Source organism: Numida meleagris, chromosome 6 (assembly GCF_002078875.1).
Source record: "Numida meleagris isolate 19003 breed g44 Domestic line chromosome 6, NumMel1.0, whole genome shotgun sequence".
Taxonomy (NCBI): Eukaryota; Metazoa; Chordata; class Aves; order Galliformes; family Numididae; genus Numida; species Numida meleagris.
Genome location: NC_034414.1, coordinates 27664600 through 27690765, shown reverse-complemented (window position 1 = coordinate 27690765; position 26166 = coordinate 27664600). Strand labels below are relative to the sequence as shown.

At 41.2% G+C, this 26166-nt stretch overlaps 1 protein-coding gene across 4 annotated transcripts in view; it reads left to right on the top strand.

Annotated features, from left to right (window-relative positions):
* Positions 1–26166, top strand: part of SIPA1L1 (signal induced proliferation associated 1 like 1) — a 197080-nt gene that overhangs the window by 1080 nt on the left and 169834 nt on the right. The gene's annotated exons all lie outside the window — the stretch shown is intronic.

Genomic DNA, 26166 nt, shown 5'->3' with positions numbered 1-26166 from the left:
TAATTAATTCTCACTAACTAGGAATTAAGCATTAGCTTCCCTAAATGTAAGGCATGAATCAGTTTTGTGGAAGGAGAAATGGCTTTTTTTTTTTTTTAACGCTCTCCATCCGTAGTGTTGGTTGTGGCCACTGGAAGCACTAACTGGGTAACGCACACCTGTTTGCGCTCCAGTGGGGAGTTCGTCCGCTGTTTGCATTCGGCAGGAATGGCTTGGCTGGCCTCTGTTTGCCTTTGGCTGGAGCGGGAAGTGGAAGGTGAAAGGAGCAAAGGTGGGAGCTTTTGTGATGGCTGCAATCACCAGGAGAGATCTGTGAGCTGTGCTTCCCTGCCACAGCCCTCGTGCCTCAGGCCGTTGGGTGTCACACCAGCTATTAATCCTGAAACACTGTGGGAACTAAACAGTCATTCTTTTACTTGTGAAAACACGTGCGTTCGGTTCAGGTGAAGCTGAAGTTTCATGTTTGAATGCTTTATGTAAATATGAGGTCTCCTTCTGATTGATTTTTGTTTATAGGTAACTAGAAACAGAAGATTTTATTTTTTCCTCCCCAGTTTTGATAGGGTTTACTAATGGTCAGTTGATTAAAAGCTGTGCGCTTGGTTACTCAGCAGTATATTAAGAAGGTGTTACTGATGCTAATAAAACATTGGTACTTGGGATGGGCACCTTTTGCTCTCAGTTGTGGTTCATTGAGCCTCTTGTGCCATGAGGTCAGGAACAAGGTGGGATGTCATCTGCGGCTGCATGCGGGACTGCAAAGTGCTGGCTGGAGGGTAGGTAGTGCAGGTGTAGGAGTAGGCAGCAACAAGAACCAGGAGGGTGGGGTTGCAGCTGGGAACGTGTAATTCATCACCTATTTTTTCTGTGATCAAATGTATTATTGTCATTTCACTCCTGGATTCTAGGTTTGAAGAGTTTTCTCATTTCTCTCAGAAATTTTCTTTTAAGATTTGGAATTAACTTCTGGATAGCTGTTGTTTTAAAAGCCATGTCCAAGTATGGCTTCTTCTGAGTGTGGTGGTTTTTTTTTTTTTCCTACCTTCGGGTTTTCAAGGAGATGTTTTATCATGCTTAGAGCATTCTGTTGCTGCCTCAGGAGCTTTTAGTTCTCTTGTAGCTCTTCTTGTCCTCTCAGTTTTGTAAATGTATCCCAACTGTATCTCTTAAATTTTCTATTTGAACTTCTTTTCCACTGACTGTTTTGTGCTATGGCACATGTGTTGCAGAGAAGTTGTTTCCCCTGTACCTGTAGTTTAACCCCTTGCTGGAGGGGCTGCTATGGGCTGCGCGGTTCGTGCTGCTGCTGGGTAGAAATCCCAGCTGCCTCCTGGGCTAAGCAGGCAGAGCTGCTGCCTTCATCTGAATTTCAGCCACAAGTTTATTTCCCTAATGCTTACACTTACAGAGGTCTAAACTTATTCTCATTGACCCTGTGTGTTGGCCTGCTGGGAAATTGTTGGGATCTGTTGTTTCCTTGGCTTTCTTAGCTTTGTTCATTCCTCAGCAGCTCCTTTAATTTGGTAGGTAAGGTGTGATTTCATTAGTAACTTATTGCACCTTTGTTCAGTTGATTATTCCTCTTACAGGTTTTTGTTTTCTTCACTCTTGTAGGATTTTGTTGTTGTTGTGATATGGGCTGAAGTTCCACCTCGCCTGATGTAAGATTGCTTTCTGCCTTGCTCCTTGGTGGTGGGGTGGAATCAGTTTTACATCATCTCTAAAAAATCTTAGTGCTTTTTTTTTTTTTTTGAGAGAATTCTGAAACCCGTTGGTTGAACTTCTTGTTAATAAGTTACAGCAGAAATGCAGCACTGGTGAGTGCAGTCACTGATTGATCAGTGTATACAAATATATTGTAAAATGTGCTAGGTCAGGCCTTTAACCCATGTAGCATGTAAAATTAATCGTGCATTAAATATCTTGCTGTGAGCGAGTGTGAAAAATGGTATATTGTTCTGTGTTTTCTTTTCAGGGAGATGTGACTAAAGTGTATCCCTCTACACAGTAACTTCTAAGCAGCCTGAGCTTTATGTTTCACTGAGTTTAGTGCTGGAAAGAGGACGATCGAGTCGGGTGGTGCTCACAGTGAGATGTTGTGGCTCTGTGAGAGTTGAGACGCTTTCTCTTTAATGGAAAGCAGCAGTGGGTGCTGTTTCAGTTGGGAGCCTTACCAGCAGCTGAGGCAGTTAGTAGAGGGCATGGTTGCAAAGCTGCAGAGGATCACCACCGGGGAGATGAATGACAATTTTGTGGTTTTGATGAGCTCTGATTCTTGATCCTTAAGCAGCTGGCACTGCAGGATGAGCATGATCTTGTAGCATTTCCAGTGTTGCTTTGATAGTAGTTGTGCACTCTGAACTTTGGGAAGCCTTCTAGGAGTTGCAGAGATGGTAAACTATTTCACTGTTTTTTTTTTTTGAACGTGAACCTGCAAATGAAAGTTCTAGATGTCCATCTTCTAAGATATAAAGTTAAATTATATCATCGTCTCAGTCTGTTTTAATCCCGTGGCACTAGTTTTCTGGGTGGGTTGTTTGATTTAGGTTCGACCACATGCCTTTTATGTTAAGTGTAAAGCGAGAGACACAGCATTTACAAGTCTTTGTTTTCTTTATGGAAGCATGCTTTAAAAAGCACGTCATTTGAATGTGGCAACATAACACTTTCCATTGTCCTGATAGCTGGTGAATTGTGCCCTCACAGGGTATTCTTCAGTGCTGTCTGTGAGCTCCGGGTATGGAAGTCGGTCCTGCCTTGCAATCCCATGTTTGATTAATGGGATCAGCGTCAGTCAGTGTTATGGAAAAGTACAGTATTCAAGGAAGAGCTGCTACAGAGGACGATGGTTAATGCTTTGTCCTGAGAGACGCCTGGAGGTTCTTGTTGATGTTAATACTTTTCTTTGCTCTCAGACTGTACTCTATAGGAAAGCAGGAATGCCTCCATCACAGGGATGTTTTTAACAATTAGCGAAGAGTTTCTGCAGACCGAATTTACTTCAGAAGTTGTCAAAATTTAAACAAGCTTCTGGCATACAGGATACAGTTGTTCATAAAGTCGGATTGTTCATGATTCCTCATGGTTTTTCCTCAGCTGCTCAAAAGCCTCCTGGTGGTGTTTATTCCAGTGTTGTTGTTTACCTCATGGGGTAACGCCTTCTTACCTTGACATACAGGTATGTCTAGCTGGCTGCTACTGCTGCTGGGAGACAGGTGTGCTCATGTTAAACTTGTACCGTTATCATAGTGAAATCATTTCATATTAATCTGTAACCAATGATGTTACAGCGGATTAAAAACCTCAACTAGTCAGAATCAGCAGAGCACAATCTTATTCCAGGCTTCTGTGCAGCACAGATCAGAAGTTGAGCATAATTTAGAGAGAGCCTACCTGCTGCCTGCTTGATGGACACTGGCCACGTGTAGTGTGCCTGGCCAGTGTGGCTCGGCCAGCTCTGCTACTTGCTCGCCTCTCTCGTGTGTCACCCTGCAGCTGGGGCTGGCGGTGTGCTGCTGAGGCTGTGGGGTCCCTGAGCTGTGGCTCCCCAGTGGTGGAGCACTCACAGAACTGTCCACTGCATCCGTCATCCTTTGACCTTTGAGTTTGAGTGGCAGGCTTATTGTATGCCAAAGGGAAATGGGATTAACACAGAACTTTTTGAAATAGCGTCAGATAGTATTTGTGAAATGACTGCTGTGGTTGCAGAACTTTCTGCACAGCAGTTGTCTCTGCCAGCAGCTCTGATGTTTGCCTGAGGTGTTCTTGGTGGCGGCATTGCAAGAAGCTCTCTGTAAGGAGTTAAATGTTTTTAAACACCTGCTGTTGTTGGTTTGCCCAAATGTTGCATGATCTCAGGAACTTTTTTTTTCACCACTCCTGGGACAATCTGAAGAAACGGAAACAATGTTTTCATATTGCCCTTTTTTGTCCTATTACAGCATACTAGTCTTAGTGTTTAAAATCATCTCTGTACTTTCCGCAGTTATATGAAGTATTCAGTGCAGGCCCACGACAAGTGGGGTTTTACAAGAGATCATAGTTTTGTTTTAGAACTTTTCTCCACGTTTTGGTTCAAAGAGTGCTTTTTTTTTTTTTTTATTTTTCCTCCCACTGATTTCAGAAGTGGCACGTTGCTCGGCGTGGAGAGGCTCTGGATGAAGGCGGTGGCGCTGAGTCTCCCCAGCTCTAAACCATTAGTACTTCAGTAATTACAGCGAATGCCCAACTTAGCCAGTCTGCTGAACTGGGTATCTCCATCACAGATGGGATTTTTTAGCTTGGAACCTTACGGCTCTTAAGGGTTGGACTGCATTTGGTGAACTTTGGGGTGGAGAGTGGATTTACTAGTTTAGCATCCCTTAGGAGAAATCTAGTTCATGCACACCAAAACAACCATTAAAAAGCATGTATTTTCTGGGGGGACAGAGCCATGGGTGCCCTGCTGCAACGTGGGGCAGCCTGGCATGGGGCCAAGGTTGGGCTTGCTGCAGACTGCTGAGTGTTGCTGGCTGCAGCCTCCAGCAGCAATCAGCTGTGCTCGTGTATATACAATTTAGACTGTCCTTAAAAAATCATCCTTACAACTTTTTTTTTGTGACTAATACGAAGCAGCTTTATGTTGGTGTAGCAGGCCCATCTTGTTGGGCAGCAGAGCTGCCATTGCTGTGGGTTTATCTCAGTTTCCTGGTGCTGGCTATCAGGTTGCAAACTTGCAGCTGGAAACCTGATTTCCTTTATCTGTGAGCACTTAAGAAAGGCAGCTTATTTATTTATTTTCCTGGCAGAAGGCAAGTGTAAGAGGAAACTTGCACATCTTCAACACTTGTCTTTTGGCAGGGCCATAGCACAGCTTTGCTCTAGCTGAAGAAATTTTGTGGCAAAAATGAGCCTTTTTTTGGTCACTGTATTCAAATGTCACATGGCTTTGTCTATGCTCTGAGGGGTGATGGTGGAGGAAAAACTACAGACTTAAGTTGCGAGCTCAAACCTGTTGGCATTTTGCTGTTACGCGTAAGTCATAAATAGTTCAGAGATAAGAACTGTAAAAGATCTTTTTGTAGACAATGCTTTTCTTTTCACTTCCTGAATTACTAATCTTACTATTTAGTATTATAAGAACTAAAATATTCAACACTCTACTGAGACTATTTTGTTGTATGCACCACATAGAAGGCAGTGCCAGACCCCACCACCTCAGCCTTAGAGGCCTTCCCTGCTTCTGGATGCAGCTGAGATTTCTGTCAATCTGATACTTGTTTGCAAATTGGAAAGGCTGAAGTTGGATTTCATGCTTTCAGTCCATGCTGAAGGAATGTACAACCATGCAGAATACTGTTACGCTTTAACATTCTTGTGTATAAGATTATCTTTATGAATTATGTGACACTGGCAATGATCTTTTACTTTTCAAATGTGTTTAATGGCTTGTTGCCATTAAACACTTTAAACATTTGCTACTTTAGACGAATGTCTAAAGTAGTTCAATCAACTCTATGGTATTGATCATACAACCTGAATGAAGAGCGAGACCTGATCCTTTCTCTCAGCTTTAGTTAAAGCAAACCTTTAGATGTGAGAAAAGAAAGGCTATACTTGCATAAAAGCTACTTACTCGGTCTGTACTTTCCTTAGATGTGTTTTTCTTTGCTCTTTCCCTTCCTTTGCGCTGGTTGAAGAGGGCCATGCTGACAGGAAGCCCGCTGTCTCGACCTTCCACCTCCCCCACTGATTTCTGCTGCACCTTGCATGGCAGTTATTAACTTGTACTTGACTTAACTCAGGAAATTCCTATGGTGTCCCCAGTTTTGTATCTCTTATGCTTTGCCATTTGGAAAGACTGTAAGGACGATCCTTGTTACAATGCCTTTGGTAAATACAGATGAAAAGAGAATATGAGTATAATCTTGAAATATGCCATTCATGCTGAATTGAAGAGGCCTTTCTGGGATTTTGAGTTCTTTGGGTTTTTAGGGCTTGTCTGTACAGTGAAACGAAGGGCCCTTGATCCTCTGGAGAAATTCCCCAGGGACACTTTCACTATCCAATTACAACTGTACGAGGAGCTCCATGGAATAATTTCAGAGCCTCATGTTAATTCTTGCCTTGCTGTACAGGTGTTGCTCTGTCTAGGCACAGCTGGATGATCTGCAGAGATCCCTCTGTTATGAGGTATTAAAATTGTCAGGACTTCTATTTTAAACCTGTGTTGTTGTAGTTAACCTTTACGTTTAGCCAAAAAAAAAATCGAGGTTAATTAATATTCTAAATAAAATTAGAAAACTGAGAAGTTGTTATTCTGACTCCAGACAACAGTATTAGAACAGGGTAAGGATGTGTAAGAGTGTACTCTGTGTTCCAGATTTAATCACTTGTATGTGTACTGTTGATGCAGTAAAGACTTTCAAATTTGTTGGTAATTTAAAGTACATCTCCAGTAAGACAAAGGTATGATAATAACCAGTAATTAAATGCTGTGAAGGGTGCTCATCACTGTTATTTTAACAGAAGTTAGTCATTATCTGCTGATTGCTGGCATCATTAAATCTCAGTCTCTTAGCATGTAAGTCAGGGCTTAAATATCTGAGGAGCTGAACTGAGGTTTTCCATTCCTGCGTAGCTGAAGTATCTTTTGTACTTGGGTTTTAAGTGTAATGACTTACCTCAAACTGCCTGCCAAGGGCAAGAGTGTGAATGTTGTGAATGTGCTCTTTAGCTGGGAGATATAATACATTTCATCTGAAAATTCAGTGGTGATGGGGGGGGGGGGGGGAAGGGGGAAGGGGGAAGTCAATCTTACTGAGAATGACTTAGCGGTTGTGCAGAACTGGCCCCAAGGAAAGAATCATATGCAAGGTAGATGTTGTAAGAGTACCAAATGCCCAGAGATGGAAGATGTCTAAAGTGCAGGGGGAGGGAGACTTCTGCTGTTCTTCATATTGCTTGAAAACTTTTGCTTTATTTATAAATAAACAAACAAAACCAATCAAGCTGTATCCAGCACTTGCCAAATAGAACCACAGAATCACTTGGATTGGAAGGGACCTTAAAGATGGTCTATTTCTAACCCTGCTGTTGCAGGCAGGGTTGCTGCCCACTGGATCGGGCTGCCCAGGGCCTCACCCAACCTTTTTGGCAGAACAGTGAGCTTCCTTTAGGCTGGCATCGAAGCATCCAGAATAAGCATGGTGGATAACATACTTTTTGGTAGATACCAGTCCTGAAAAAGAAAATTTTGGAATTGTGTTTAAATATTGAAGCTGAAACTGTGTAAAAAGCGAAACATGCTTTTTTTCCTTTTTCCTCTTTTGCTTGAGTGCTGCAATTTAGTCAGGAAGAGCTCAAAGATTCTATTATTCGAACTTAAAATGAGAGAATTGGAGATCTATTCAGTGTAGCTCAGTACAGATGAAGCTAACTGCCTAAAATTGACTGTTTTCTTAAATGTGAGTGGTACTTTCCTCCTGAATGTCTAGCTTCCTTTACAGCATCTTTGGGAGATGTGGCTAGAAGGTGCCTGGCAGTGCGGCAACCAGGTGAAGTTTCCTGTGGGGACCATTAGGAAACAAGTAAGCATATCGATCTAAGCACAGCTTAAGAGTTTTGATTAATTCTTACTTAAAATATACGTATCAATAAATCCTTGCTGCTCATGTCTGATAAGTACACTAAGATAGCATAGGCAGTGTACCTGATCGTGTGGTCTTGCATTTACATTTTCTTTACATGGAGAAAGAATAAGGCTTGTGGAATGGTACTCCGGTATTTCAGTAGCGTTTTACAGGTGGCAGTAAAAGCTTTTGGCTCTGCTGTAGTATGTGGGTGTTATGTGCTGGCAGCTAAAGTCATTTAATATTAGCTTTTAATACTACTTCTGCAAATGAAGTAATCTTGTGTGCAGTATAATGCAAAGTACCCTTAAATAGTCGTTGGTTTCTGCATTACAATGTTCTCTTGCTGCTGATAAAGGAGGTACAAAAACCCTTCAGTGGCAGAAGTCCAAAGCTATTTTGCCAGGTAGAAAAATTGGCTTTCTGAAGGTGGCAGGTTTGTTTCTTTTCAAATCCTGTGTGAGTGCTGAGTGACTGTTCTGTGTGCATTGCAAGCGTTTCTGATTTTCAAGTGTTAACAGCGGTATCTAATGTTTGACATAACCATTCTTTGTTATCCTCCTAATACTTAGCTGGGATGCCAAAAGCTCTTGAGATGTCTGGAAATGTCAGCTAGGTTCTTCATTTGGGAACTGGTACCGTGGGTCAGTGAGCTGTTGTGTTCTGATATCCCTGTGCTCAAAGCTAGGAAGCAAAGACATGAGATACTTCTGAAGTGCCACTGCTGTTCCCTTTATAACCACGGTAATTAGCGCTGAATATCATTAAGATGAGTGTGTGCTGTATTCATAAAGCTTCTTGTGTAGTTGTTCTCTCGCCATTGTCTTAATGAGGAGCTGTACTGAAAAGCTGCTCAACTCTTCCCTTGGAGCATAGCTAAGAGGGCTTACAGGGTGGCCCATGAGCTGCAGCTGTCCCTGGGGGCTGCAGCCACCTCTTCTGTGTGCGACAGCAGGCATGTGGCTCCAGATGCCCAAGAGAGAGACTGTTGTAACAGCAGTACACGATGTAAGTGTGCTCTCTCCTTGGGTGTTTTTGCTGTCTTGTGAACAGAAACAGTTGTCCCACTATCAAGACTGTGCCCGGAGAAGGCAAAGGCGTGGAACAGGCAGGCTGGTGCTTCCAGTTGAGTCAGTATGGTCTGGTCCTTTTCGCATCTTCCTGGGAAGGAAGGTATGTGGGGAAGGCTGTGTAAATCATTTCTAGCAGTGGCAGAACTGATGATTACTTCTGGGGTGGACCTTGGTTTTCCTTTTCTTGTTCTGCCAGCAACTGATGCGGTGTGGTGCAGTCGCATGATAATTATGCTGCTCTGCATTGAGTGCGCTCAACTTCAACTGTTTGTGGGAATTAATGAGATTGTGTTTTGATGTGACATTACTGTAGTATCAGTGCCTCACATTCATTCATTAGCTTACCTCAGTGACTTTGTGAAATAAGGAAATGCCCTTGAGCAAGTCATTTTCTCATTGTGGATGAGAAAGCTGTACTAGTGTTCAGAACAGTAATTGTCTTTAGCTTTACATTCCATCTCCCCATGGAGGAATTTATTCACAGCTAGAGCTGTGCTGCAGGTTTGTGAGCCATGTCTGAGCAGTTTGGTGCCTGTGTCCACACCCCACCCTGTTCCTGAGCCCCAAGGTCACTCAGCGAAAACCCCTGTTCCATATGTAGCAATACCCAGGGCAGCAGGTGTGCACTTGAGCAAAGCCATGCTGGGTAACGTGCTGACAGCGCATTGGTGTGGAGGGTTATGGATTAGTGCTCAAACCTGTGCCCTGCCCTTCTTTTATTTACTATTACAGTTTTAACTCAGTGTGTCTGCATGGCACGATGCGGTGGTGCACTGAGTTTGTAGCTCATGCTTGACCAACGTTTACACGCGTAGCACAGCACTGTGTGTGAGCTCACCAGGCTTCCTGCTCAGCGGTGCTTGCAGTGTGCTGATGTGGCTGTGGTGGTGGTACTGTGAGCTCAAATGTCAGTGTAAGAGCTGGCATGCTGCAGGATAAGGTAATACTTGGGTGAATTGGATTCTCAATCTCTGCTAGGTATCCCTGTCTCAGCAAGCTCTTAGACATCTTGAGCTGTATTAACAGAATCAGAGAGAGATCATCTGTAAAACTGCAAAGAGAATAAAACAGATTGCATAACAAATGAATAAAACAAAATGTGCGGAAATCGTCAAATCTAATGCTGTTAGAAATTATATATATAGCGTTCCTTTGAATTGAGATTAATATCCACTGTGGGATTTGAAGCTGTGTTTTGGAAGGACTGTGTTCAACACTTGTCCACGGAGCACTTCCTGGCTGTGTCCACGGATGCCACTTGCCCTAGGGACTTCTGCTGCTGTGTCTGGAACCCAGAGTGCCTTGTGTTGTTAGTCCTGTGCTTTTCTGTTCCAGTGGGTGCATGGATAATGTCCTTCAGCTCCGAGCCTGCTGAAATATATCTGCACTGAGTGGCAGCACTGCTGAGGCTGCAGTGGCTGTATCTTATGTATCTGTTAATGGATTTGAGGCAAGGTTGCCCTCAAAGTTTCTATTTCCCTTGTGTGAAAACCAGCTTGTGTGATCACACTGTGTGTGCCTGCCTGTCTGTTGTTCTCTAACTTCTCTTCCTTCTCCCCAGCCTCCTCTGCTTTTACTAATGTGATGGCTGTTGTTCTGGCCTCTTCCTGCAGACGTCACTGAGATTTCAGATACACTTAGAGCACAGCAGGTCTTGTAAGACCAGGCTGCTGAGGGAGAAAGGATCCTCAGTGCTGGCAAGTGCTGCATGGTGGTGATGGCAGTCACTGTAGGAGCTGTGGAATTCACACTACTGCATGGGAGAAATGTAAGCTGGAGTGTCTGTGTTCTTAAATATCAGCTTTGGTTAAGTGTGGGAGAAATCTGAAGGTGCCACCAGACAGGTGGTAGGGGACACTGTCTGAAGAGGACATCCTGACATTAAGAGGTTTAATCTTCTCTCATTGTGCTTTCATATGTTGGACAGTGAGGCTGCAGGTAAAGCAGCATTTGTAATGATTTACTCTTAAACTTCGGAACACTTGCAAGATAGGTTTGTGATGTGAGATCCGTCCCTTTTTAGAGAAGCAAAATGAAGTGTTTTATGCCCATCTGAGAGTGAAGTGTCTCAAATAAGCTTTGTGTTGGTTGACCTCAGTGCCTAGTGGTAGAGGCCTCACGTGAAGCAGCAATGGGGCCAGGCTCCTCCTCCCTATCTCCTAGTTCTCAGCTTCCTCCTCTCCATGTCAGCAGCTGCTCTGTCATGTGCAGTCTGGGCTCAGTAGGCCCTGTCTCCCTCTCCATCCCTTCTCAGAACAGAGATCTTTGATCCCCATTCCCTTAAAATAGTGAGGAGGTACAGGTCGCATCACCTGTGGAGTCTATTTGCACAGCCTGATACTAGACTGTAATGAATCATGAATCCTCTAGGTGAATAACTTGTTTTTTGTCTGCCATGGTAACCCCATTTTGTGGCTCAAGTGGCAGTAGTCTGTCACAAAGTCTGAGTCTTTGCCAGCTGCTCTGAGTTGATCAGCACTACTGATCAACTGGGGCCTGCTGTAACTAATAGCCCTTTCCTGTGGGTGAGAGAGGGGAGAAAAAGAGCAGAGAAAGCTGCATTAGTTGGTGGGAACAGCATACATGAACTTATGGGAAGGTTACAAAATTAGAGCACGCGGTTCGATGATACTATGAGCAGGGCTTTAGGATTCCCAGTATTGGGTTAGAAGTACATCGGTCACATCATGGAAAGTATTGATCTTGTAAATTATTGTTTACTTTAATTATAGGAAAAAAAAAGACATACCAGGTACCAGCATGCCTTTTTTGTATTAGATATTATCTATTCAGATCACTACTATTTTGTATTGGATTAGATATTTGGCACTTTCCTGCCACTGATGTCAATTTGGTATTGTGTTCTGGAGCACCTGATAGAATTCAGTTACGTGCCTAAGTCTCGTTTGATTTAAACTGGCCTTAGTCTGTGATGTAGTAGCGCAGATATCTGCTGGTAGTGGTCATGAAACGATCATTTTAGTATCTTCTGTGACTTCTAGATGAGTTTACAGATGTTTGAAAAAGCTTACTTTACAATTTTGTTTTTAACTTTTTAGTAATTTAAAAATACAATTTGTTTTCGTTCAGCATTTGAATGATCAAGGAATGGATGCATGCATTGTACAATTGCTGTTCTCTAAAACTGTGGAAGGATGCTTTCAGATGTAGCAAACATGAGTCTTCATAACATTTATCATCATTTTGTTCATTTATTCTTAATGTTATGCCAAAACCTATTTCTAATTTTGTAAAAAGAAAAAATAATTCAGCCCTAGTGAAGCAGATTTTTTTCTTGTATTGTCTTTAAGCTTCTTGTTTGATTTGTGTGTTGTCTTATTTTTTTTTAAATCTGGAGAATGTTTAAAAATAATGGGTCCATTAAAAGAAAAGATTTTAATGGGATCATAAATGTTCTGTTGGCTCTTTCTTATTAAACGTGGTTTAGAAATTGAATCTCCTTCTGAAGCCGTTTACATAATCTTCAAAGTTCTCATTAATTGACCTGATTCTACCACAAGCTGCTGTTTGTCTTTCAGGATGTGAATTGGTCTTATCTTCTAAAGCTTCTGACCTTTCTTTAAATCATTTGGAAAATGGAGAAATGTAATCTTCTAGGGTTGTGATTAAGTGGAAGCTTTGTGCTGGTTTTCTGTTCTACACGGAAATGTCACTTAACATGTAAGGATCATTTCTTACAGAAGGGGATCATGAGCAGTGTTGTGGGTGCCCAAGCCTGGGTCTGAAAGTGGTGGGAGAAAAGGGTTGGCTGTTGTTGCAGTGGTGGGAAATGGCTGACAAAGTGGTTCGTTAAGGACTTGGTTTCAGAGCAATTTTTTTTTTTTAATTTCCAACTATTAGGAATTCAGTTCAAATCTTCTTTCTTTCTATAGTGATATTATCAGCAACTGGAAAAAGAGGGATTTCCCACTCTCCTAGAATTGTTAATTTTTTTTCCACATGCAGTGAAACAGGAGTGTCTTCTGTTTGCTTTCTACAAGCTGAAGGGCCTTTCTTTGGTGTGATTATGGGATTTTAATGGCTTCACTTATATTTATGGTAGGATTGTCTTGAGGTATCATGCAAATAAGCACAGTGCTGTACAAGAAGAGCTCAGTTCTGCAGGTGGATGAGTGTGCAGACATCCATGTGTTCATGGAGGCTCCTTCCCTGGCAGATGCAGTTACCCCTTGGTTCTCATGGTCCCATTGTAGCGTGGCTGCCCTGGGCAGAGTAAAGGTGCTTGGGACTTTGCCCAATTGGGCTTAGAACATCTCCAAGGGTGGAAACTCTGCAGCATTTCTGCCTGACTTGTTTCATTGTTCAGTTACCCTTGATGGCATTTTATTTTTGATGTCGGCAAGATGTTTCTGTTGTTTAATGTGCTACAGCTGTATTTCTGAATGCTGTTAGAGTGCAGTGTCTGCCAGGAGCCAAGGAAAAAGGTGTTCCAGGATGCTATTCAGAAATTGCCTTTTATTGTTTGATTTCGGTTCAGTTTGTGAGCCATATCTCAGCAGCAAGCTGGAGCTATACAATGGATTTCTCCATTAGTTCAAACGCAGTTTTTGACCAACTGGTCTGATGTGTTACGCCTTCTGGAACCTTTCAAAGAATGCCGTTTGTATTGGCAGTGTTCTGCTGGCCTGCGGGAACAGGTGGCGTTATCCTTCTGCAGGTGTGCACAGGAATGTCCTGTCTGTGGAGGGCTGGCACACCTGTGCCTCCCATCTGAAACTTGCCATTGAAGGATTAGTTTTCATGCATACACGTGAGTCAGTCTACTAGAGGTCTGTGTTTCCCTTTCACTGGAAACACAGCATCTTTTTTCCTATGGAAATTGAGGGGAAAAATGCATGGAAATGCGTGAGGAAAAATGTGTAGTGCAGCCTCTGTTAAGGCTCGGTATCATAGGCTGAATTGGACTTCATTCAGGGACACTGATGTTTTACGTGCCTTGTTGTTTGTTATTCTCTTTACTGCACTTCTAATGATAGCTAAAGCACAGTGCAGATTTACAGCAAAATTTATTAGCTATTTTTGTGTGGTTATTTTGTATCAAATTTGATTACATACACACAAGTGGTTTGGAAAACCTTGCTCATTCCACACAAGGCAAGTATCTTGTAGATCCAATGTAGTAATTTTGGTGTTAGTATCAACGTTAGTTTCAATACCTTGAGTAACCAGAGAGCAGCATTAAACATGGAGGTGAAAATTCTGATGGATAATCTGGAGCTGTAGGCTACAGGGGGCCCCTGGAGACCACTCAGAGCACAGCTGATGTAAATCAGAGGTATACAGTGAGAGTGCAGCCCTGGTGAGTTTGGCTCAGTCCTTGCTGTAATCTCCATGGAGGTTGGCGTAAAAGCAAGGTGACCCACCCAAACCTTCTGCAGAGTAAGAAACCTAGGTGTCCCAGCTCCACCACCTTCATCATGTGCTTCATCCCCAGCCACTTCATGGGCCCTTTGCTGAACTTGCTTCACTGTGACTTCCTGATGTGCTCTGAAACTGAGCCCCAGTTGCAGGAGTGCTGAAGAAAAGTGAACGTCGCTTGTTGGGTTTAGAGTGCTGATGAGCGCTGCAAGGCAAATGCTGTTACTTAATCTTTCCTGTGGTTTGAGATGATGCGCTTTTGAAAATTTCTGTTTTCATCCCTAGATGCATGAGAAACTTTTGATTGAATCACTTTAACCATATCACTGTTTCCAGAAATCATTATTTACGTTGTCTACCTTGAAGGAGACTTTCTAATTTGTAGCCAAACTTGTTTCTTGCAGCTGCAGATTTAATCAATATTTTTCACTGCTCTTTGAAGTTGTTTTTCCTTCTAAATTGACCTGGGTGGTTGCAAATCATTTTAGTTATTCTACTGATGTATTTTACTTGGTGTAGCATGTTATGTTGGTTTGTATTGTATTTCTTCAGCCCAGCCATCAAACAAACCCTTGTGGTTGTCTGACTTTCAGTGGAAAAAGTAATTTTCTGCCCACTTTATTCTTAGCATCTTAGTATCAGCTTTCAATTTATAAATCACCATTTGCTTGATCTGCGTGCAAGGATGCACTTTGCACCATGTTTTAATGTGTTGCCTTTAAAATCAATAAAACTCACACCAGAATAAATGCTTATGGCAGAAACGTGAAAGCAGGCATTCTCAGAAATAGTGAATAGGGACTGCAGTGGTGGTGGGGAGCAGAGAAGAGACAGTGTATTTTTATCCAGAGTGGGTCAATCTTCCATGTGAACCCATGAGAAAAGGCACTTTGTCCTTGCTGCTCTTATCTCCTACAACGATGCGTGTGACATCTCGCAGGCTGTGCCCAGCGTCTGTGGAGCAGAGCTTGGTGTGGTGGGAGCTGTCACAGTGGAGAGTCAAGTTGATGCAGAGCTCAGACCCTTAGCCTTGGGCCTGATCCAGACCTCTCATGTGGTAAGGCTTTCAGTAACACAACTTTGGTTTTTGCCAATGACTAACTTCTCTTGCTAAAACTTGCTGGGCCCCAGAACCCACTATTTTTTGGCAGCTGCCCTGGTTGTGCTTTGGGCTGACTGCTGGCTGGCTCCATCACTGGCTTCATTTGTAAGATGCTGTGCGGCATTTTCAGGACATGAGCAGAAACCAGCTTGTAGCCTGTGCTTGTCACAGCAGTCTTGCCTTTCACCTCATGGGAGAAGTTTTATCTGGGGTAATTGTGTATAATTGAACTGCTCTTGCTATCTTGCTAATGTTACTTTTTTCTGTTAAATACATCAGTGGACACTGATGAGATAAAAATGTAAACTGCCTCTATTTGATTGGTTTCATGCTTCTTAGATTATTTAAATGATTCTTTTCATCTGCCTTGAAATTAAGAGGCTTGTCATTTGGAATTCCGACTGGCTGTTTTCTACCTCTGACCATTTTTTTTATCTCCATGAAGGACTTTTTTTTTTTGAATGAGCATTTTCCGTACAGGTTGTTTGTTGTGTGCACTTAAAACTTACTCTCTGTAATTACACATGTGGACTTTTGAAGTGATGATTTGTTCTTCTAGAATGACTTGTATAAGTGTGCACTGTTCATGAAACTGTTCTGTGTTAACCGCAGTTAAAGCTTTCTTCAGGAAAGCTTTCTTCTTTCTTGAAAACTGCAGTGCATGCCTTCTTTATTTCCTCTGTTCATTTTCTACCAGGTTCACATGAACACTGTTTTTTCCCTTTGCCATTTTCAATTCAGCTGAAGAAAAAGTTCATCCAGTGTATTTGTGATTACAAACTTTTTCGAGTTTGAAAGTGTTAAATGTGTTTCTTACAGAAACTTTATTGTTCAGGAGCTTCTAAAACAGTACTGGGTGTAAGACAAAGATTATCCATAACTAGGATAGTTGATAAGAGGATGGTAAATGATGGTATCTTTTGCTTTTTTTAACGGGTTTCATTCTTGTTTAAATTCCTAACCTTACTGTTGAAACAATAATAACAGTATGTATAGTAGATATGGATCTACTAAAACTCACTAGACCTGCAGCAAGCGACTTGTTGATTTACATACGTGAGTCATTAACACCTCAGGAGAAAGCAGTGCTTTGTTTTTAGGATGGGGAGTCTTTGGGTTACTTTATATGGAATGCTTGGCTTTTATATGGGATGCTGTAGGTACATTGCTTCTTGGTGAAGATCTGATGTCCTGGATCTTGAAATACCAAATGGTATTTGTATTTTGAGGGCTGAAGAATAGGAAAGGAAATAAAAATGTTCACATTTCCAACTTGAGTTTCCTCTGCGTGAACTACTTTACATATGGAATTGCTAGTTAACACAAATAAGAAGCTGATGAAAATTGCAGTGTGGTAAACTTGAATTAATTTTTCTATCCTCACCATTCAGTGCATTATTAAATGTTTTATTAGAACTGGATTATGTTAGTGGCAAAATATTATATCGGATAGAAATATTTGGTTAGCCAGCCCTTGGGCTGAGGGGAAGACTCACTTACAAGTGGGAATTGCTGTGAATGTGCTTTGTGCTGCTCCCCTCTAGGACAGCAACCTGTGCTAGGTGAACTTTGATATGTGCTGGGAATGGAATATGCCAGATAGTAACAGGGCTCATTTTGACTTTTGCTGAGAAGGCTGAATCTAGAACTCTCTCTGGCTGTTCGTGCATTTCAGTATGTATTCTGTTCGGGTTTTATTATGGAAACTAAATGTGCTGGAAAGCATCTGCAGGCAAGGCAAGTGCAGCTCTGTTTCTCTAGAGTTTCTAGCCAATTCAAAGAATTAATCTAGAAAATGTGAATTTGTTTTAATTTTGAAGGTCTACACTATTAAAAAAAAAAAAAAACGGAACTACCACCACTACCAAAAAACCAAACTGTTTAAAAAACAAAACAAACAAACAAACCAAAACACGCTCATGCTCAAGAGAACCTTAAGAGAAGAGAAATTCCATTTTGCAGAACTAAGACAGAATTAACGAAGCTGTTGGCTGATGACTGCTGAAAGAGGAGGAACATGGAATGAGCAGTGGGGATGTGTTGCTCCTGAGCCCCAGACCTGTGTCAAGTTGTCTTTTGGTAGAGAGCCATTACTAAGGAAAAATGCTACCAAATGCCACACTGCTTTATAGGCTGACTTCATTGCTTGCTGCATCTCCTGAGGGGTAAACATTAACTTCAGCCTGCAAGAAGATGAAGCAAGAACTGAATGCGTTCCACCTATAATCAATCACTCTTGCTTATTTTTACATTGAGGTGAGTACTGTGTGATTTTTTTCTACTATGTTATGATAATGGCATTCAGTTAAGTTATATGTAGGATGGATTTGTCTGTGTATGCTTGCTGGGGCATAAGTGTTTCACTTCTGGAATTTTACTGAATCACAGTCTGGTCATTTGAAAATTAAGAAGGAAACTGACTTAAAAAAACAAAACTTGAAGTATCTGTGTGCATCTAGGTACACGAGACTATTCCTGTACCACTATTGAGAGACTATGGCAAATCTTATATTAAAAATAAGAGGAAAGTTATTTAGGGAGAGAAGAAAAGTACAGAAAACCCACTGATGATTTCTGTTAATAAACATTTGGATCCAGTGAATTCTTCAAGTGCCATTTCAGATACCAGCTTCTTCAGAATCAAGTATGTAGGTTGCTCCGAAGTTAATGCCTCTGACTTGTTTCCATGGGAACTACAACATATGCAAAGAGCACAATACACTACTTGAGAGGGCAAATTCTCATCTATAAAACACTGTTTTCCAGCGTAGTCACCATCATTACCTATGCATTTTTGCCAGCAATAGACAAGAGCCTGCGGCACTAGTGTAGGTGACCCACTATATCACAGCTGCTATGATGGCACTGTTCCCAGGGAAATATTGACTGTGCTGTCCATCTTTCATCAGTCCAAACAGATGGAAGTCAGAAGGCACCAAGTATGGACTATGAAGTCACTGGGTGTGGTAGGACAGTCCAGCCAAGATTGGCAATGTGCTCTGCAGTCTTCAAACTGGTATGGGTCCTGGTGTTCTCGTGTTGCAAGAAAAAGGTTGTCGTCTTCTCTGTCCTGACTGTGGAAGTTCGCTTAGTCAGCATTATGATGCATTAGTCTGAGTTGATGGCTTGTTGGGTTGCAGGAAATCCATAAGGATCACCCTTTTCCTTTTCTATCCTAAAAGACGGTGCACATCACTTTACCTGCTTAGGGTTGTGTCCTGAACTACTTCTTTGGTGGGGAATTCACATGTTGCCACTCCATGGACTGTTGTTTAACTCTGACTCATAGTGGTGACACTGTGTCCCATCACCAGTAATGATGTGATCACCTCCAGTCCTGTATTGGTTCAGTAGATCCTGATAAACTTGTATATGGTGTTCTTTCTGTTCCTGTGTAATTGTGGGACCCACTTGGTGCAAACTTTGTGATATTCCAGTGTTGCCATCGTTGTTTCCAATGCGTTGAAGCTGATGTTCATCTCTGTACACAGTTGTCTGGTTGTAATCGGCCAATTCGTGTGGATGAAGTGATTGAGACACTTCATTACATGGTGTGACAGCTGTGAATGGCTAGCTGGAATGTTGCTTGCCTTTCATTTTGCTGTTGCCACTGCTGAAACACACCACTCCCTGCCTATGCTCTCACCTACTGTTTGGTCTCCGTAAATGTTCAGCAAGTATCAGTGAATGTCAGTAGGTGCAGATTTTTCTGCATGGGGGAACTCAATGACACACCCTTGCTTTGTATGCACTTCTATGTCAGACACCATTCTGTGAGACCGCCCCTCTGCTGCTATCTGTCACACAGCAACAAAATGTAATGGAATAGTGGGGGGAAGGTTCAACCTCTACCACCTTTGATGTCGTGGGCCAATAAAATAGGATACATTACTTTTGAAGCAGACCTCGTAGTTCAGAATTGCTTTATTCTGCTTGTTTAACTGGCTGTTCCTGCTGTGGGATGCGAATGGGGGATGCGTTCAGCAGGCAAGTGTTCAAACTGATTGTTCAGCTAAAGGATGATCTTGCCAAAAGGGCTTTTTGTGTTCAGAACAAATTGGACAAATTGATTCCTTTTGTATACCTAAAGGAATATTGAAGCATATGGCGCATCCGTAATTGAACTTGCCGTGTAGTTACATTGACTTTCACAGTTCACTCTGTGATATGCAGGCTGAATTGCTGATATCAGGCACGTCCAGCCTGCGGGCTGCATGCGGGCTGCATGCAGCCTGGCATAGCTCACAGTGTGACTAAGAATGGTAACCACTTCCATCGAACCAGATTGATGCATTTCTTTCACAAAAACAAGGTCATGTATCTCACTACTTTTATGTTTTTATTGTTCTCCTCTCTTTGTTTTAATAAAAAACATTAAAAATTAAAATTAGTTTTGTTAAGTACATTAACTAGAGTATATATTTAATGAGGGCTGCTCTGAAAATAATGCCTCCTATTTTATGATGTTGGCCCACTATGTCAGAGGGTGGATGTTGGTGGTATGGTAGTAGATGTTGAACCTTCCCGACATTCTGTTACACTTTGTTGATGTGTGACAAATGGCAGCAGAGGGGCAGTCTGACAACATACTGTCTGGCATGGAAGTGCAGATGATACAAAGGTGTGTCATTTAATTCCTCCATATGGAAAAAATGGCACCCACTGACACTCATTGATGATTGCTGAATAATTGTGGAGACCAAGCAGTGAATGTGAGCACAGTAGGAGTGGGTGGTGCATTTCAGCAGTGGTGACAATGGGTCATCTCCACTGGTGCAGATTTCTATGAGTGCAGCATGCAGGCTCTTGTTCAGCTTGTGAAAGTGCATAGCTAATGATAGTGACTGTGTTGAAAAAGAGTTTTTTGTTGCTGAGAATTTGCTCTATTAAACAGTGTTATTGTGCTCTTTGTATCTGTTATCATTTCCATGGAAATAAATAGGAGGCACTACTTTCTGAGCAGCTTTCATAGATGCAGCCCTGGCCAATTTGTCTTTACTCAGTGCAACCCAGGCAAGCCAAAAGGTTAGGTGCTCATGTCATATATGGTTGCAGCTGTGGCTGAAATCTTCTCAGTAAGGTTTGTTACAAGAGAATAATTTTAGATTTCTTTTTTGTCATGATGTTGTTGCTAAAAATACCAGAAGTTGGAGACTTGACATGATTTAGGTGAGTAACTGTCTTTGCACTTTGCACCAGGTATGACCTTTGACAGGGATGAGATTATAAAGATTTTTGTGAACCTACAGTTGTATTGAGGAATTGATGAGCAGGATAAGAGTTCATTGAGCTTGCATAAACCTGACTTGTGTGAATATTTTGGTACTATAATACAGAATGTATTGCTTCTGGTGAGTAAGTGGAGAGAACAGAGGAAATTATCAAGGGTAAAAGCCAGTAAGCAAGTCCAGTCTTTTTTCTGTTCCAGCATAGGGTGAAATGTCATTGTTCTGAATACTTCAGTCAATGAAGTCATAGTGGGCAGACATGAGAAGCTTCCATAATACAGACCTTTGGTTGCAGAATACTAAGTTTGTGGAGGGATTGTAGATTTATTTTCTGGCATCTGTTTGTTCTGGAATCTAAGAATATGAAGTGCCATACTGGCTGTGAAAGCTGTTGGAAGCAGAGCGTTTTTTAAAATTGGTTTTAGTCACAGCTATTAGTAGGGAGTGACTTTGGGGAGTTGGTTTAGTTTCAAAATATCCTCAAAGGATTTTCATTTGAACTTGAAAAGCTTTTTGTCCTGTCAGGTATTAAAGTATTGGCTGATAAATTCTGTGGCATCCAGGAAAAAGCTCACATTGTGAAGAAACTTGAAGAGAAGTCCACTGAAAATGAAACCTCCTGTTTCTTTTACAGATCAATTCCATGGTGTGCAGTTAGACCTTGCCTGGATTTTCTGTGCTATTTCTCATGATTTCTTTTGCTTTGTAGATGTAGCTGTTTAATTGTAATAGTTTCTGACCTCCTATTGTGAAGGAGTTTGTTGTTTATGGAACGGAAAGTAGAATGACTTCAAAAGACAAACAAAACTAAGCAACCAAACAAAACCACCAAAAAAACTCATAGGGATTTGGAAGGGTCTTGATGGACAGGAAGGATCATCTTACTGCAAAATTGATTCAGTACTGTAACTTTATTTAGACTTAAAAGCTCTTTCATTTCTATCTAAGGAAACATAACTTTTTCCATGCAATTCCAGATTGGATTTGGCTTAAATTTCATGGGTTCGGCTTACTATTTTTTAAACATAAAAATGTTCTGTGCTTGACATGATGGAGAGCAGATGAAAGTGATTTGTTGGTGTGCAGGTGCATTTCAGCACATTTCCTAGAAGGAGGATAGCTGAAGGAAGAAAGAGTTTTACATTTACTCTGGAGTTCCAGATAGCCAACAATAGCTTAGGCCCTCTTTTCTTCTTAGAAGTTCTTAAAAAGGCCCTAGTGTATTGAGTTCAGTCATTCTTCTCTAAAATGATTTGCGCTTAGTTAGAATTTGCATTGGTTTTGATAGAAGAATTTTTTTGTGAATTTTCAAAATTTCTGAGGTAGTTTTCCCCTAATCTAAACTGTTTTGAGAGAACCTGCATTAATCCATTGCATGAGGGAGGATCGTCTTTTCTGAATGCTAGTGAGCACATTTTGAATGCCTAAAGTAACCCAATGTGGCTTAGACAGAAAATAGTTTTTTTCTTCACTTCCTCTCCTTTGCAGTTTTGATACAAAGCTATGTCTCCTAAAACAATTTGTTTGGCACCTGAGGAAAAGGACTGACAACTTGCACGGTGCACTTCATGAAGCGCTAGAGTCTGCTGTTTGTCAGACCTATGCCTGAAATTGCATTACGACTGGTGTTTGTCACTGAAGATGCCTGCTCTGGAAGCCTTGACTTTCCCGTGCTCTGTGTGGGGCCTGCCCCCCAGGTACATTGCTGCACCATGCAGCGCTCTGCCTTCTGCCCTCGGATGTGCTTGCTCAGCTGAGAAAGCAGCAGAGAGGAGAGAAGCTGCAAGATGGTTGCTCATCAAACCACATCCTAAAAGTGGTGTAGCAACTTGAGGTGTATGTTGCCGTCTCTTAAAGACCAGCAAAGCTGGTAAGTGCTTCGGAGAAGAGTGAATCAAGCTGAAAATGAGAAGTCACTTACCTGAAAGCTGGTATAGCCTTTATGTGTGAAACAAACAAAATATAGGTTGTAGCAAATACAACATTGCAAGTATAGTGAGGAAGCTTTATCATATTCTGAGAGAATTTGCAACCACAATAACTCTTCTGTAATTCTTTTGGTTTTTTTTATACCTGTCTGTGTTCAAATGAGGCTGCTGTGGATCGTTCTGGACACTAGAAGCTGAAATGAGACAAACAGACCCTTTCTTTACACAATGTGCAGCTACTGAATGAAAATAATCTAGTTATGTTTTAGGCTGCATTTGAAATCTACGTGTGACCGATTCTTTGGTGCTTCTTTTCCTTTCTTTGTGTTTTGGTGTTTTTTCTTCCCTGCTGGGGTGCATCACTCCTTTCATTTCTGAGTGCAATTCTGAGAAGAAAAAAGCCTCAAGAGCGTCCGTGGTTTGATGTATTTATGATTTTTCTGTGTGTTCCTGTTATGAAGCCTACTGTTCTGCATTTTTCTCTCATCTTTCAAAACTATATTACAATAGCATGGCCATCGCTGCCAATCTGTGCAGGGCAGATTGTTTCTGTGAATGCATTCCAACAGGTGTGTTGTTTTTGTTTTCCTGCCATTTATTTTGCAATTTAGTATGAACATAGTACTTGACATCTGTATGTCAGTCCAGTTTGAACAAGTTCAGCTCAAGTAGTGGTGGAGTTGTGGTTTTGATGGCATGGCTGCTTGGCAGCCTACGTCTGTAAACGCTTTGGTGCTTTCAGCACATAATATTTTGGGGCAGTCGTAGTGCAATTGCATAATCTTAAATTACGTGTTTTACAAATAAGAGATGATTATAAGGATTGAACGCAAGCATGGAGCAGCTGAAAACTTGATGCATGAAAAAGAATCTAACTTCTTGTCTGTGTCATGCTTTTCTTAAAAAAGCAATTCTTTATGCGGGTATGTCTAGTTCAACCTAATAAGAATCTTGTGATGCCACCGGGATGTGACAGATTTCTTTCAGTTGTTGTTGATTTCCTTACTGAAGTACATTGTTCAACTTTGTGACGCTTCACGCTTCCCCTGCCCCAAATGATGGGATGGCTATAAACCTGGGATTTATTTTAAGAAAGAAAATTAAGAGTTCTAGTAGTGTTCAGTACATGTTTTACCAATAAATGAATTAATCCTTTTTTACAATCTGAGAGTTGTTTTGCTGCTTATTAATGAAAGCTGTTCTCTCTGTATCAATTTTGGAAACTGTTCAGCCTTAAGTACTGCTAAAATGGTGGCTAACAGCTCTCCTTTTTCTCTGTTTGAGAAGAAAATGTAGGAATGGGTGTATTATCAACAGTTTTTAAAAGTGTTTTATTGGCTTCAGGGCTGCCAGAGTTGGAGATGACAGATTTGATATTGTTATATTAAAAACTGTCCATCTTCTGTGTATTTGTGCTATCACTGCTTGAATCAAAGTCTACTTTTGGCCTTGATGTTGTCCAGTGGTTGCATTCAGTATGTATTGTGGGGAAAAAAACGCTCTTAAATTTGTTTTTCAACATGGCTTATCTGTCTGGGCTTTCTGCAATCCTTCTATGATGTAATATCATGGATAGTTTTTGCCACTTGTGTTTTTCACGTTGTTCATGCTTTTAGCTCTCTTCCTTATTCCTCCAGGGCCATGAGTTCCCAGTAACTTCTCAGTGTAGGAAAGCTGTACTGCATCTCTGGTCGTTGGGCATGTTTTCTGTAGTTTTTCTGCCTGAGCAATATGCGTGGAATTACAAACAGTAGTCAAGAAGAACTGTGGTAGGTCATATGTGGTGGTTATTTCCGTTTTGTTTTCCTTTCTAAAATACCTCCAATTTCTTCCTGTGCCTTTTGATGATGGGAAGCTGATCTATTTCAGTGAGTAGTGATTTCAAGTCTTTTCTGGAAGGTTAAAAAATGTGAAGCCTACTGTTGTGACAGTGCACTTCAGCTTTACTTGTACGGGTCCAAGCGTGGACCCTGGAGTATTTGGTGTATCTTCCCTCCTTTTTCCCTCCCCTGCTTACCATTTGAGAAATTATTATTATTGCATCTGCTCGTATCTGGCTTTATATTTGTTGATTGATTATAACTTGCAAATAATTTTTTCTCTCTTATTCTATGGTTCTTTGGCTTCTTTAAGACCATTTGATGAGGGATCTTGCAGAAAGCTTCTCCCTAAGCTCCATGTGTGTTGTTGGATGTGGTATATTGAATAGTTTTCATATGCTCATCATCTCCTTTTGCAAATAATCCTAAGTGGCTGGACTTATCTGTGAAAGTTTGAGTGCTTTGCTGTATATCTTCTTCCGAAGAAATGATGTTCAGCTTTGAACAGGCAAGTAAAACAAGGTGAATAATAAAGGGCATCTCTAAGCAGAGCCAAAAGGCACACCTTGAAGTTGTGGCAATGGCATGAGATAACTCTGAATGCGTTTTAACCTGTTTGCATTATGCTGCCTTCAACCTGAGCTGCAGCACAGTAGAACTGGAAATATTTGAAAGACACATGTTCCCTGCCAGTTGCAAGGCAACCACACCCTGCCTTGGGTTTGCTACACCTATAAGGGTGCATTCTTAATACAGTGTAAACAGTTCCTCATGGTTACTGCGTAATAAGCTGGTTTAATGAAGCCTTTTAAAGGAATAAATACTGTAAAGCTCAGCTTTACCTAACAGGTTCCTTTGTTTGAATGCTTCCAGCTGCTGAATAAAATCTGCAAATGCAGAGAAGCTGAAGCGTGCAAGGGGAGGAACGCTGAGAATAACTCTAGTCTGTTTGCCTATGGAAGTATTTCTCTGAGAATTCTAGGATACATTAAAAAGCAATCTCTGTTGGCTGAGCTGTGGGGTTTTAAATGCCAACTGGAATACTTGTGAAGTAGTGCATGAATGAAGTTGTTTCTGATAGCGTCTCCTGTGCTGTCTGCTAATTCTCGAATGATATTCTGAAAAATTGCCTGATAATCCTAATGTAATTAGTGTTTCAAAGATGATAATGTTCTTTGTAAGTTCATTTTGCCTTTGTAACACTAATTGCAAATGCAGTACGAAGCTCTGTGGTTCTTACTTCTAAGATAAGTCTGTTCTTTAATATTGGAGAAAAAAATGTCACGACTGCAAGATAAACCAAGCAAATCCACCAGAGTTTCGCAGTGGTATCCATAAAGAGAAAATCCTCTTTTCTGACCTGTTCTTGGGCTTAAATCATGGGACTAACAAGGGCATTACTGCTTTTTAATACCAAGGTAGTGATATTTTTTTGGTTAATGATTGCATTGCTTCCTATCAAAGCATCTAGTCTTTTATTTCTGGGTGCTTTTATAGTTAGAAGAATTCTTGATGGAGAAATACGCAAGTGTTCTCTCAAGATGTGCTCCTAAACATAATTATGGACCAGTAAACAGCATAAGGACATATTTGTAATATATTAATGGTAATAAACTGTGGGCTGACAGTAAGGGACTGAAAATAATGTGTGAATTAACTGCCTTAACATGGATGTTGCTTAGAGGCAGAGTGGATTTTAAATCAAGCCTCATTTGTTGTATTTCAGTGTGCCACCTGCCCCTTTTGTAAAGAGCAGCACTATGTTCTACTGTTTCTTTCTCACTGAAGTTGGGGAGGAAGTCCAGAGTTTGATAGGACTAACCTACTTTAAAAATAATTAAAACTGTAGTTGTATAGTGGCGCTTTCCTGACTTAAAAACAAAAAACAAAACAAAAGCCTTACCTGTAGTACTTTGTTGTAATTAGGTTAATGTAAGTAGCTAATTACATTTCCATTACGTTTCTACAGAGTTTTAAAACCAGAGAGGCAGGATTATCTTGGTACACTATGTTACTGTGTGTAATG